We start from the raw sequence: 14,005 nt of genomic DNA on the forward strand, positions 1-14,005 counted from the left end.
GCTGAGAGATGGCGCCGCTTAGCCCCGCCTCAGCCCAGCCCCTCTGCCTCAGGCGTGGGCCGAATGGGGCGGGAGGAACGGGGTTCGCCATGCGTGTCGGGCCTTGGGAAGGTTTTTCTGCGCTGATGTTATTCGTTCTCTTCAGCGCTTATGAATGCCCTCCGACGACGAACGGTTCCGCGCACGTACAAAGAAACGGGAAAGGATCTTGTTTGGAAGTGGTGCTCTCTGACTAGGCAGCTCCATTCTTCTTTTCCCCCTCACCCTGCGCATTACTCTGTGTATGTTACGTGCCGTCAAGTCGCTTCCATACTCCCTTGCATATTACTACCATGACGCTGTCGGATTTTGAAGGTCAGGAGCCTTCCCCGCTATTAGGGCCTGGACTCGCCGTGTCCAAGAAAAGCAATTCTAGCTACCTCCAGGCAAACCCTGGGGTCTGGGCTGCTCCTGTCTCTCATTTTTATCCCGCACGTGGGTTCCCTTTCTCCATTTATCCTCGCAACAAACCCTTGAGGTAGGTCAGGTAGAGAGCATGTGGCTCTCTGTCTTTTAGTTTGTGCTTTTCTGTTTGTGAGACTCTTCTCAGGTACTCTGCAATGTTTGCAGCTTTAGTATCTTTGTGTATCCAGCTGGGCTGCCTTGGCAAAACACTTCCATGGCAACAGATTTTTCAAGAACCCTGCCTGCTGTTTTCCATTTTTTCTCCTTCAGATACAGAATTTTCATGTAGGAAAATGCGTGGTTTGCCAAATCTGTGGAATCACTTGCATTTTTATGCACCGAGATTATCTTGGTGTAGGGAAAAAAACCTAATGTACAAATCGACCATCACAGAGTGTGACACTATGTCCTCACAACAGGCTTCTCCTGGACCCACAACAACCATCGTTCTCCGGCCGTGAAAGCCTTCGACAATACATCTTCTCCTGGACACTTTTGACATGTTTTCATTCCTGTGACCTATAGTTCTATCAACCTTGTCTCCCATCTCTAATCCATATTTCCCTCTCCAAAAAAGTTTATGGTGTTCAGTGGAAGTGCACTTAAAGTTGTCTGCACAGTTACCCACATTTGCAGTGCTTCCTAGCCATTTTAAGTTGCTATTGATACCCCAATACAGGTATCTAGCTACTTGGCCCTGTTCCCATAATAATGGCATTGGTACTCAGTCATGGCAGGCTTTTGGAGTGCATGTTAGTTCTTTCTAGAAAAAAATCGCATACAGAACATGTGCTTTAGGAATGTACTCTCTTCCCCACAGGGATCTGTGTTCTAAATCCCAATATACTCACAATAGTGTCTAATGTTCCACATCATAAAAGTACTCACAGGCTACAGTCCTAAGGACACTTCTCTGGGAATAAGCCCCATTGAATAACATGCGGCTTACTTCTGAGTAGACTTGTTTAGGATTGCTCTAACAATCTTACAGCAATGTCTGTCATCGCTTTGAATGCTTGAAATATGCTACCTAAATGCTAAGTATTATAGATATATTAATTTTCTTTAGTTCCCACAAAGTAATATCCAGCTGTGGATTTTATACTGTCACAGTTTTAATATATTTTTCTCCACATGCTCATTATATTTCCAGAATTCACACCCTTTTAATGGTCAGCAATCTCTAAAATTCTTCATATGTCTTAATTATTTCTGTTTTGGGCACTTAATTGCATACAAATACAGATGATGTGTGGAATATGAAGGACTGTGAATTTGGCTTCTTAGGCCACATCTTCAGAAAAGATGCTACCCAAAGTAAGGACAATATTAAAAAGAGCCTATACTACAATGCAGGAAATTACAGTAAGAAATAGAAATCAAGAATTAAGGCCCATTTGCACCATTCTAATGCTTGGCCACAGCACATTTATTTTTCAGATATGCGTGTTTATGTAAAGTTCTGTCAAGTCACAGATAACCTATGGTGACTCCAAAGGGTTTTCAAGGCATCCTGTGTGCATATACACACAAATTCACATGTGTACACAAATTAATATATTTACATGTGCATGCAAGCACTTAAATTCACATATACACATGCTTACGAAGTATAATACAACATTTAAGTGGGTACTGCAGAGGTAAACAGAACTGAAACGAAATGGTTTTCAAAGATGATTTGGTAAACGGATAGGGACTGTGGAGTATACTACAGTATACTGTCTGTTGCTGTAAATATGCTCCTAATAGGTAATTTCTGCATCGTTTTAACATGTCATGTTTAAATTGCTTATGCTTTGCTCCAGTGTTGTTTAGTTCAATATCAGATTTCTGCTTGCTTGTGCTTTGTATTGTTTTAGCTCTATATCAGATTTCTGCTTGCTTTCAAATTTTCCGCTATCCAGTACCCTATGCATTTCTTAATGTCCCAGCCATAGATCTTACTGACTTACACTACATTAATCCATATTCAGTCTCAATAAGAAAGGCAGACTATAAGTAATGTAAATAAATAAACATTAGGCATCTACTACCAGCCTGACAGTTTCCCATTCTCTTTCTCAACCAGTTTTCTCTTCCCTGCTGCTGCTACACACATGTATGCAACTAATGTATACAGCTATGTGTATAGCACTACTTTCACAGGCTAGGAGAGTTGTGAATTAGGCTGGGGTGCCTAATTCAAAGCAGTAGACCTTTGAGGGTAGATTTGAAAAGGATGAGAAGGTGTCTGTTGATCTTTCCATTCTTTTTAGGAAGCATTAAGGATGTCTAGCTTCAGAAGTTTGCTTTGGAGACCATCCTCTTTGTAATATTATCCACAACATAATTTCGGAAGGATAGGGAGATGGATATGTGAATCCAAAATCCTACAGTGCCAAAGAACCTGTGGAATTTTTTGCTTCTCGAAACCACTTTTCATATTACACATTCTCTTTCTTTCTTATTTTCATTGTCATATAAGGTCCTATTTTGAAATAACATTTTCTATGAAATTGTAATATGCAATGCAGTGCTAAATGATTGTTTTATTTCCTTCATTAAAATCGTGTTTCTCTGGTTTTTTTCTTTTGTAATTGAATGGCTTTCATCATGCTCCCTCTAATGGGAAATAGTAGAATAGCACTCAGTAAGCGACAACCACTAATTTCAAATAATTTGATGAAGTCATGAGATATATCTGGCAGGGATATGAATAAATGTAAATTAAGGAAAGCAAATATTGCTTTTAAAAGATAATATGATTTGATACTGCCTAGTCTGTATTAATTTCTTTAACATATAACAGCTTTAGATAATGTAGTTTAATACAATGTTCATTGTATCTATTGTGTTTTTACTGCATTGTTTTCTAATTCTTGCTTCTGGTTTTTGTATTCTAGTTTTGCACTGTGTATGATATATAATACACGGTTTCATTGATTTCCCCTCTAGTTTTGTAATCTGCTTTGAGTCTCAGTTAGAAAGGTGGACTAAAAAGTAAATAGATTTAAATAAAATGTAGAACTGAAGAAACAGCTCCAGTTTAATGAAGAAAATTGAGGACTGTTTACAGCTAGACTAAAGGAATGCTTGATATAGTGTGCTAAGCATTTTCTCTATTTCCTCTGTGGGCTCCTGTTGGCCATCACAATTCAGATTTTAAACTCCTTATGCATGTTTTCTTTGTTATTTATAAAGTACCATATACCATTGTGCCATATAAGTAATGATCAGTAACAAGCAATTACTTATTAAACAACCTGTTATTATAAAGGTTGCCAACTTTTAACACTGCAGACTTTTATAAGGCTCCGGTGCCATTTCATTGCAAGCAGAACATTCCTAATCACTATATCTCCATTCTGAGAAATGCTTCATCTGTTGAATTTCTTCTGGCTATGCAGCTGTAGGAGCCCTGCTTGGGGGGAGGGAGGAATTGCATCCTGATTTGAATGAATTAGAAATTGTACTATACTACAATTTGAATGAATCAGAAATTGTACTATAGTAGCTTATATACTAATAGCCAAGTGGCCCTTATCTGAGAGATGAGATTGGAGCCATAAATGGACAAGACAGATTTTCTTACACTCTTGAAAAATTCCCCATTTGCAGAAAAATCTGAAATCTAAAACAAATACATTGGGGGAGAGGTTTAAAAAAAATGGTAAAAGGAACACCTGTATCTTTAACCAGATGCTCTCAGTGGCTGTTGCTAGGCAACCATAACAGTTTTGCCAGTATTCGAGGCTTTGTTTCTGTTAGTAAAAGGTAAGGGGCAGGGGCAGGGCCCTTTCCAGGGCTGTTTTGGCCATTGAGGGAGGAGTCATTGGGGCCAGGCCCAGAAGCAACCACCAGACAACTTGAGACCACAAGACTTGCATGACTCACCCAGGCCAGGCTGTTTGTCACTTTTCAACAGCAGCCCCCTTCCACAAAAGCTAGTATAGTGTGGTTAGAGTTTCAGACCAGGATCTGGAAGACCCAGGTTCAAATTAATACTCTGCTGTGGAAGCTCACTGTGTAATTTTGATCCAGTCACACACACTCATCCTAACTCTCAGGGTTGTTTGGAGGCAAAGAGAATGATGTGAGCTGCTTTGGGTACCCATTGTGGAGAAAGGCAGTATATAAATGAAGTAAATTAAGAAATTAAGATAGGCAGATAAAAGGTAAGCTGTTTAAGTGGGTTTGGAAAGAGGACATAGGGGGAAATGTACATTATGGAGGCTGCCAGGGGAAGAGGAAATAGTGTGGGGAGGGCAATACAAGGGAAAATTAAATATTCCGTGCAAGTCCATGCAGGTTCCCCAACATGCAGCTGGGCCATAGGGAAGAGGCTGCATGGGGGGGAGGTGAAGAAAGGGGTGGGTGGAAAGTAGGGTTGCCAGGTCCCTATACCTTCCTGACAGGAGGAGGAAGATGTGGCACTTATCGGGAGGCTTAATCCTGCATGCATGCAAAGCCGACACCAACACGATGACATCACTTGCAGGAAGTGATATCACGCTGGCATACTTCACATGGGACCAGTTCAGCCCATTTGGGACCAAACCTGTACCATGCAAAGCCTGGGAGCATGCCCACCGCCAGGCACAAGGACATCACTTGAAGTGATAATGTGCCTGCTGGGAGTATGCCCACTGTGCACTTGCCCTGGAGATTCCTTGCCTCCCAGGTCCATTCCCCACACCTTCCACACCCCTGGCCAGATGAGAGGTGGAGTGGGCAGAGGCCGGGAGTGGGAGATCCCCCATCCCCACTTATCATATCTAATTCTTAACTTGACTAGAGCTTAAATCTGATGAGCGACAGATAAAATATATATTGGTTGATAGATGGAAGGAGAGAAGGAAGCAAGGAAAGTGGAGAGGCTATGGGGGCTGCCAAGAGCAGGGAAAGAGGAAATAGTATGGAGAGTGGGATACAGAGGGAAATGAGCTCCCTCCACAAGTCATTGGGAGTTTGGCTGCTGGGCCAAACTGGTGGCCAGTGCCAGATAAAGGTAAGTTTTCTGGTGAGTGGGAAGGAAAGAAGGAAGCAGGAAAAGGGGAGAGGCTCTGGTGGTTTTCAAGGAAGGGAAAGAGGAAATAGAGGAGAGGAAAATAAGATGCCCTCCCACACATCTGTGCAAATCCCGTTTGTGTTTTTACTGTTCATGACTGCAATTCCAACCTTCATTGTAGGATCACAAAGCTCTAGAGAGGTTCCTAATATCATTTGATGGATAGATATCTAAACAGTATCTTCTTTTCCATTTGTACTAGAACATCCATTATTTGATATTTAATATATCCTTCTACTATGTTCTTTCAATTTTGCATTCATATGCAAATACTTTTATGGGATAAAGTGTAAATAATTTGTAAACTACTTGTTTTGATGTGTTTGTCAAAGCAGGAGTTGTACATCTTGGGAAAACTCAAAGTCCTCTGTTACCATAGAAGTTCACGGACGTCTCAGAATGTAGCTGCCCATTTATTGGCAGGGGATTACTGTTGTGATCATATTTCCCCAGTTCCATTGCAACTTCATGGGCTCTCAGTTGATTTCTGTACTCAATTCAAATTGCTGGTTTGATGTTTAGAATTCTAAATGGTTTAGGATTATGATGGTAACTCAAAAGTTTAGAAAAGCAAAAACAAAGTATTCTTTTTATATGCTGATACAACCCTTAAGTGCTTAAAACTGCATTATGTGTCTAATCATGAACCAACGCTATTTGTTGGCACATAGCCTATGTTTTATTAGGCTAAATGAATATTCATTAAGAATTTGTAAATTCTAGATTGTTGTTTAGTTCTTTCATTTAGGCATTTTTATCTTCCTGGAGCCAAAAGAAAACAACAGCACCTGGGTGGCTGTTAAGTTTGATTAAAACTTTATGAAATGGGTGAGCCTACTGAAGCAAGCAAAGCATTGCATTAAGTGAGTCAAATTACTTCAAAATGAAGGCTGACTTCACACAAAGTAAAATTCCATGGTTGTTTAAACTACCATCTGTTCTGAATTTTAAAAGACATTGTGTACTGCTCTGCTACTGAAATAACCCCTGAATGTGGCTCCACTAAGGCAGGGTTCATGCTTCTGTGTAATATCAGATTGTTACTGCTAGAAAATCCAGTATTCCATAAGAAGCTATTATAAAAGAAATAGATTCTTGATGTTTCAGACAGAATAGTTGACTAGTCGTACAATGCAGAGAGTTGCTCCATATTGTTGAAGAGCACATGGAATACCCAGATTGATGCAAGCGAGGTACATTGAGCCGTATCCCAATGTACCTCACACAGGAGGTGCTTGTAGCAGAGGAAGCTTCCTTGGGCCAGAGTAAGATGCCATCTTTAGCAAAGTAGTAGGATAAAATCCAATGTGTGGACAAATTATTGTGAAGTCAGTGGGCTTAGAAGTGTGTCGCTCTGCTTAAAATTGCACTGTTCTCAGAAACTGGGAAGGACCATGGATAGAAAGAATGCACAAAATAATTGAGGATTGTTTTTAACTAGAAAAACCCCCAGCACAATGCAGGTCACTGATGATGCTCCTAAATAACATGGAAGCAGAGGAGCAGTTAAGTATGGGATACTGGCCTTAGGGGAAATTGCCGAGTCACCTGAACACAGTCCGTATGCATCTTGAGGTGTCATCATGACAAATGACTGCTATAGAAGAAGCCTTCTTTAGCCTTTTGAATTAGGTTTTCTGGATTCAACACCAAATCCATGAAAGGAGTAACTCGGTGGAGATATCTCATATGAACAATTCCTTAACAGTGCTAAAGTAGTTGAGTCCCATGAAAAAGTCTATATTTTTCTTTCTTTGTTCAAGGTGGTGTACAAGCAGCTCCCAAACTCAGTAAGGCTGCAGCATCACATTCTCTACAGCTCAAACCCTGCAAATGGTTGGAGAATGCTCACTGATGTCACCAGTTTTGTTCTGGGCGTATCTAAATAGGTATGGTGTACTTTTGTACTTCTGACCTCCATGATCCAGATGTACAGAGTACTTCAGATTCACAACAGTGGAGTATCTTTAACGCCTCCAGTTTTCTACGGTGAGCAGGCAGATGTACTCTAGTGGAAAGTTATATTCCTTTCCCCAAGACACTTCATATGCACCCTTTTTTGTACCATAGCACTTACCCATGAGAACAAGCAGCTCCTATTTTAGGGGATCCACCAACATAGATTTATTTCTATTTTGGTCTGAGCTTTCTAACGGTTACCAGACCAAAGCCTCTTGACTAATGACCCTTCAGCCATAGTTTCCTGCGACCCTTTTCTCCACATTCATCCCAGATCAATCTTCCACTGTCCTCTCCAATATTGTGAGAGCTCTGTTTGCTCTAGATAATGGGAAGGAAAGAATGGGCAATGGGATGAAGAGAGAAGTGGAGTGCAAAAAGTGACAGCTGTATTTCTCGCCATCCACCCCTTGTTTTTTTTCTATTGTGCGGTTGTCAAAGAGGCTTTCACTGATCTAGATGCTCTAGTTCAATCCCTTGACCCAAGTCTGCTCCTCTTAGTTCAGTGTGTTTACATAGTCGTCAATGCCAAAAGCTTAGTACCCACCAGGAGTGTGCCAACACCAGTAGCTTGGCTCACACAATCCCTATAATTTGCTGTTTCAAATGCACTGAAGTGAATCTTGAAGTGGTAAATATCACAGCAGGTTTGCCTCTGTGCTACATTAAAATAGGGGACACCTGCAGAGGGAAGAGAATATGATTAACTATGTTTCTATTTCTTGTCTTGCGCAGTAGAGAAAAATATGAAAATGCACATATCTTTATACAGCAAGTCTTGCTTATCTAAGCTGGCACTAGATGCCTGTCTCTAAAGAGCATTATAAATGTAACTGACAGAGACATCAAATCTGGTATTATTTTTCTCTGAAATGTAATTAAGTTTTGATTGCCCCAATTCAACACGTACATGTATCTTTTCTGTAATGGTCTGAAAGACTAAACAACAGTAATCTATTTTTAATATAGTAATGTGTTTTTTTCCCTATGTGGTGTAAACATGCATAAAATTAGCTACTCATGCACTGGCACTGCTCCCACACAGCAGGAAAAATGGCATGGTGTGTAAACAGTAGATTCCGTGCTTTGTGGGAAAAGCAGCTTTTGAAAGTTTTAAGGATAAAATACCAGGAAACCTGTGTGACTAGGAAATTGCCAGTTCAGGCTACAAAAACAAGTAAATGAAATAAAGGGACTGTTACCATGGTACCAGTTTGAACTAGGGAGATCCCTAGGGCTGCTATGACCCAATTAAAAAAAAAAACTTGGGAGAACCGTTCTTGGATACCCCAACATCTTGTTTAGTTTGAACCCGCTGTGAAAGCTCCACTGAACTCAGTGGGGTTTACTCTCAAATAAGCATGCTTAAGGTTACATCCTTTGGTTTTCACTGTGATAGCCAGTGTAGTATTAGTGAATAGAGCAGCAAGTTTTCATTGGGGAAACTACTTCAAATGCTTGCTCAGTGGGTGGTCTTGAGTAAATCTCTCTCTCTCTCTCCCTCTCTCTCTCTCTCTCCCTCTCTCTCTCCCTCTCTCTCTCTCTCTCTCTCTCTCTCTCTCTCTCTCTGCTATCCCCTGGAGGAAGATTATATGTAAAACAATAAATTAGCACAACCAAAACCTAATTGTAAAAAGTAGGGATTTGCTGAATCCTTTTGGCACAGGGTCTTAGGTAGAGTAAAAGAGCAAGATTAGAGTCCAGTAGCTCCAGAGTATAAGCTTTCAAAGGTATAAGATTTCAAGAGCCAAAGTTCTCTTCTTCAGATACAAGTAGGAATGGAGATCCCTGAGCCCTTATATCCCAGTCAGAAGGTGAGGGGGGTGTTGCAAAGAATGGGGCCAAGAGGTAGATTTTGTTCTGGCATCTCTGTCTGTGAATGAATACCTCTTATTTCCCTGTTCATAAAGGTATAATTATCTTACATGCTTTTGTGTATGCATTTTTGGCAAGGAACAGTAGAGTGGATGTGCTTTTATCTTTTGTGTATACTGTGAAGGGAAGCCCAAGATGGCTGCTACAGAACTTGCCTGGGGCTTGGCAACTCCACTGTGACATCAGCATAGAAGGGAAAAAAATGATACCATGATGCCTGACCTGGGATTATGGGGCACAATACTGGCTCACACTCCTGAGGCCAGTGGTGTTAGCATATGGGAGCCACCTGAACCAGAACTGGCAGCAGGATGACCCATGTCATGCAATGAGGCATACTCCCAGGCAAGTGTACCCAGAAGAGCTGCCTACGATGGTGGAGGAGGGATGCTGGCAGCCCCGTATTGGGCTGGGCAGTTAGCACACTCCCTTTGCCAGGGTACACCCACCTTCAAGGCAGGGACAGGGCACAGCTGTGGTTTGGAGTGCCTATGTATCAGCTGGCCAAGCAAATGTAGAAGCCTTGCAGGTAGAAGGCTTATGCAGCAGCCGCAGATGGAGCAGTTGCAAAGCATTTCCTCATGGGATCAGTAAGTGCCATTTGTTTGGATACCACATGCACCTCAGGGGGGTCCCCCGGCAACTGGAGTCTCCCCATGAGGGGATCAACCTGCCTTAGCCCCACAGCAGGCATGGCATCTGTGCCGTTTGCCATCACTGCACAAGTTTCTGTTTGGCATTTCTGCAGGTTGTGATTCAACAGGAAGACCTTGGATTGGCGCAGTTCCTGCCACTCTGCTCCGTCACTGGTTCCAGCTCCACTCCTGGAGCATCCTGCCTCAGACAGCCTTCCATCTGGGAAGTCCACTCCACTAGGGACAGCTTAGCCTGTCTCCCCATGCTCCCTGCGAGAGTATCACAAAGGCACAGGAGCCATTCCAAACAGAGGGAATTGGCAACCCCATTCAAAAGAACTCATTATGATTTGCTGTTCAGTAAAGTCTAGACTCTAGTCTAGTAAAGACTCTGTCCCAGTCTGTTTATGAGGAGAAGAGACTTGTTCTATGCTTCTCTCTATCCCACCTCTTCTTCTCCCTTAGGGCTACTTGGGGTGATCTCTCTTTCACAGTTCAGAGGAGGTGGGCTCTGACTCAGGTATGCTTATGCTGGGATTGTTTTTATGGTCCCACTCGTCTTCCATGTTGTTCAGCTACATGATATAACAGTGGCCCAGTGGCACCTGGAAGACTGACTACACATATTGGTCCCTATCCCTTTCCCAGATACACTGCGAGGTGCTGGGTACAGCTTGTAGAGAGAATGGGTGGTGGGTGGTCTGATGGGGTGTATGGCTACTCTAGCATGGGAGTCACAAGCTCTTTGTCTCACACTTCCTCGCTCTACTGCTGGCATCTGACAAGCCATGCAACATAGTGCTGCTGGCACACAAGGGGCCCAGGGTGGACATGGTGCAAAGGGAACTGCTGGCATGGTGCAGCTTGGTGGGGTTGTGAAGGGGTATCGCTGTCTAAATGATGGATCTGCAGAACATCCCATCACTGAGTCATCCCTTCCCCCTTTTGCAGTTTGCAAGGGCAAAATATCCCTTCCAAGGCTTTTGTTTGCCACTGCCTCTTCCCATGTGAGAACTGAACCAAGAGCCCTGGCTATGTTATTTCAGTGCCTTTCCACTGAGCCATGCCGGCTTTTGCAATGTTCTCTGCCTGGCCCCATGTGCCTGGTGGTGACATCAGGGCTGCCGTGGATTGCCTACTACCTGATGGCATACCTCCTTTGCATCTGTCTTCCTGCCCCACTGATTAGGTGGCGAGTCTTGGGTGTGGGGCTGTGTTTTTGAGCCTGCCCCTCCTCTTTTTGATTGTACCTTTTTAAGGGATAAGAGGTAGGAGGCTTGGAGCAGGGATAGTTGCATGTGGGTTTGCTGCCAGTCAGACTCTTCCCTGGGAAAGACAGGCATCCTGTCGGCCATACAAGTACCCTTTCCCTATGGGCTGGGGGACTGCTCAGGCCTGATGCCTCTTTTGGGGTTGCACTGTTACTGGGTCTCTTCTCCCTGCCTGCCAGCTCTCTGGGGAGTGGAGAGCGGCCGTGTTGGCAGGTGATGGTTGGCTGTGCTTGTATGCCACTCAGGGATGTCGTTGGTGAGTGCTGGGAGGTAGCTATGGACTCCAGTGTGCTTGCTATGCTGTCAATGCCTCACAGAGGGGCGCGTGTTGTTTTTTACCCTTACAAAATAGCTGTAGTGAGACCAGCAGTACCTTAGATGTGCCGGTGGATGGCCATCTCCACAAATGGCAGCCCTCAGGACTGGTCTGTTAAACTTAAAGCATTTATATCCCTTTTCTCCAAGCCTGAGCTGATTTTTTTTCTTTTTTTCCCCTTTTGTCCTGTATCTTATAAAGCCGTACTACACATGTAGTACATTTGCTGTGGATATGAAAACTACTTTTTTGCTCTTTTCCCAAGCCAAGAAGACTCACATTTGCAATGTAATGTCACCTGCACAACAAAACCAGCAAAAAAGGGAGGGGGTGGTTCTGCAAAAACATAATGAACATAGAAGCATATAAGCATGATATATCAGTTCCTTCAGCATGACTAATGTGACCCTTGGCCTTTGGGTGTGACATAGTAGTAAAACAGTAAACTAGGATAGCAGCCAGCACATCTGGAGAAAGTTACTTTATAGCTTTGAATTTTTCCCAGGCACATCACACTACATTGTTTAAGTCTGTTTTATTTTTATCTTGATACGTTCACATATTCTGTGCTTTCTAGCATCTTTTTACACTTACTTCTAATCATTGCATCCTCATAATTTTTAGCAGATGTGAAGTTAAAGCAGAATAATCCAATATGGTTGGGTAAACCTTGTAAGGCATACACTAACAATATTTTAAGGCAACACAACACACAAATTAAAACCGCATTTTAAGGCCAAAAATGATGTAAGATGCTGCAAGTATGTGCTTCTGTACTGTATGGGTGGGACCAAGTGGCAAATTTCTGTTAACAGAAGGGGATTGACCTTTACTGTGAATTCCCCTGCCCCCAATTTCCCCATCCTTCTGTACAACTATCTGTTACTGTCCCCTGCTAGTAGCAGCATTTCAGGAAGCATTCTGGTCAAACAGAAAACAATAATGAGAAAGTCCAATTCCACTTATGAGAGACAGTGTTGTATAGTTGTTAAAGATTTGGACTGGATCTGGGACACCTGGTTTCCAATCCCAACTCTGCACTGCATGATCTCAGGTCACTATAGGGGAGAAAAGCAGAGTATAAAGAAATAGTGAAATAGTTTAATATAAATCATTTCTGTTAGTGTAAAATACTGCTGGATTCAACCCTCTCTTCTAATAAATGTTTTGCTTGATGTCATGTTATTGCAGTGGGTGTTTCCCCATCCCACTAGCCAATGATGACATGTAAAAGTGGACATCATACCTTATATGATGTCACAGTATGATGTCACAGTAATTGTTTATATTAGACATCATAGGAAGGGAGTGCAAAGGGGATGTGCTTGACAACAACATGGTGTATCTAGTAAAGTTTAGTTTGCCTCTCAATATTGTCAATGCTTATGTTTTATATCACTGCAGAAGCTAACATCCATATTTTTCTTACCAGCAGGCATTTGTTCTTATTAAAGGGCAGCATTTAATGAGCTTATTTTGCCATTCCTTATCATCAAAAGGCAGCTGTTTGGTTTCAATTGCAAGGGAAACATTTCCCATATTTGTTTTATTAGGATTACAGCATACAAATTAAGGAAATAAGCAGCTAAGGACAAGAATATAGCTACATGTATTTCAGTGGCAACATATGGTTAGCAATTTTGGGTATTTTTGAAGAGAAAGATGGATAGAGGCAATGCAGTATTTGAAAAGCAGCAACAGTGTGAGTCTGGATTGCAATGTATATAGCAGACATTAATAAATTGAATGCTGGTTCATCCATCAATCTTGTCCTTTTCCAAGGATTCAAATAGTCTATCCATTTTTAGTTTCTATAAAGCAGGTCATGTCATTTATGTGTTTATATATTCACCTCTCACCTTATTATAAAACATTCATACACTTTTTTAAAAAGTGTAAAACTGCTGTAAAGATTAGGGGGATTGATGAGTTTGTGTCATTATAATTGCTAGCCAGTTGGTACCCTTCACAGCTAGCTTTTCTTTAATTCAAACTGAACACTGTTTTCCAAATCTGCATGCCCCAATCAGCCGCAGAACCACAGGGTCCAAGAGGCAACCACACTACTCTTGTGATGTAAAAACTAAAGTGGGATTCTGATCACTTAACAAGGATGCCTCTCAATTTTGAGTCATTTTTAGTAATTCTTGAGTCATTCTTAGATGGAACTGAAAGTATAAATGATTAAAATTGTTTGTACCTTGTGGCTTAAAGGGAGTTACGGTGATCTGGATGGCAAGTAATAGCACGAAGTAATACTACTAAGAAACCCAGGATTTTCTCTTGAAACCCAGGGAAATGGGCGCTGGATTTCACCATAGTCTCTGGACTCTGGCTGGCACTGCAAAAACTGGCTGCTGAGGGTTAAAAAACACAGGCAAAGATTATTCTTTGCTTTGCCTTGGTGAGTAGCTCTGCTGAACAGATCTAGAACATATGCAGAAGGCAGTAAAAA

The sequence above is a fragment of the Eublepharis macularius genome, chromosome 2 (genome assembly GCF_028583425.1).
Source record: "Eublepharis macularius isolate TG4126 chromosome 2, MPM_Emac_v1.0, whole genome shotgun sequence".
Classification (NCBI taxonomy): domain Eukaryota; kingdom Metazoa; phylum Chordata; class Lepidosauria; order Squamata; family Eublepharidae; genus Eublepharis; species Eublepharis macularius.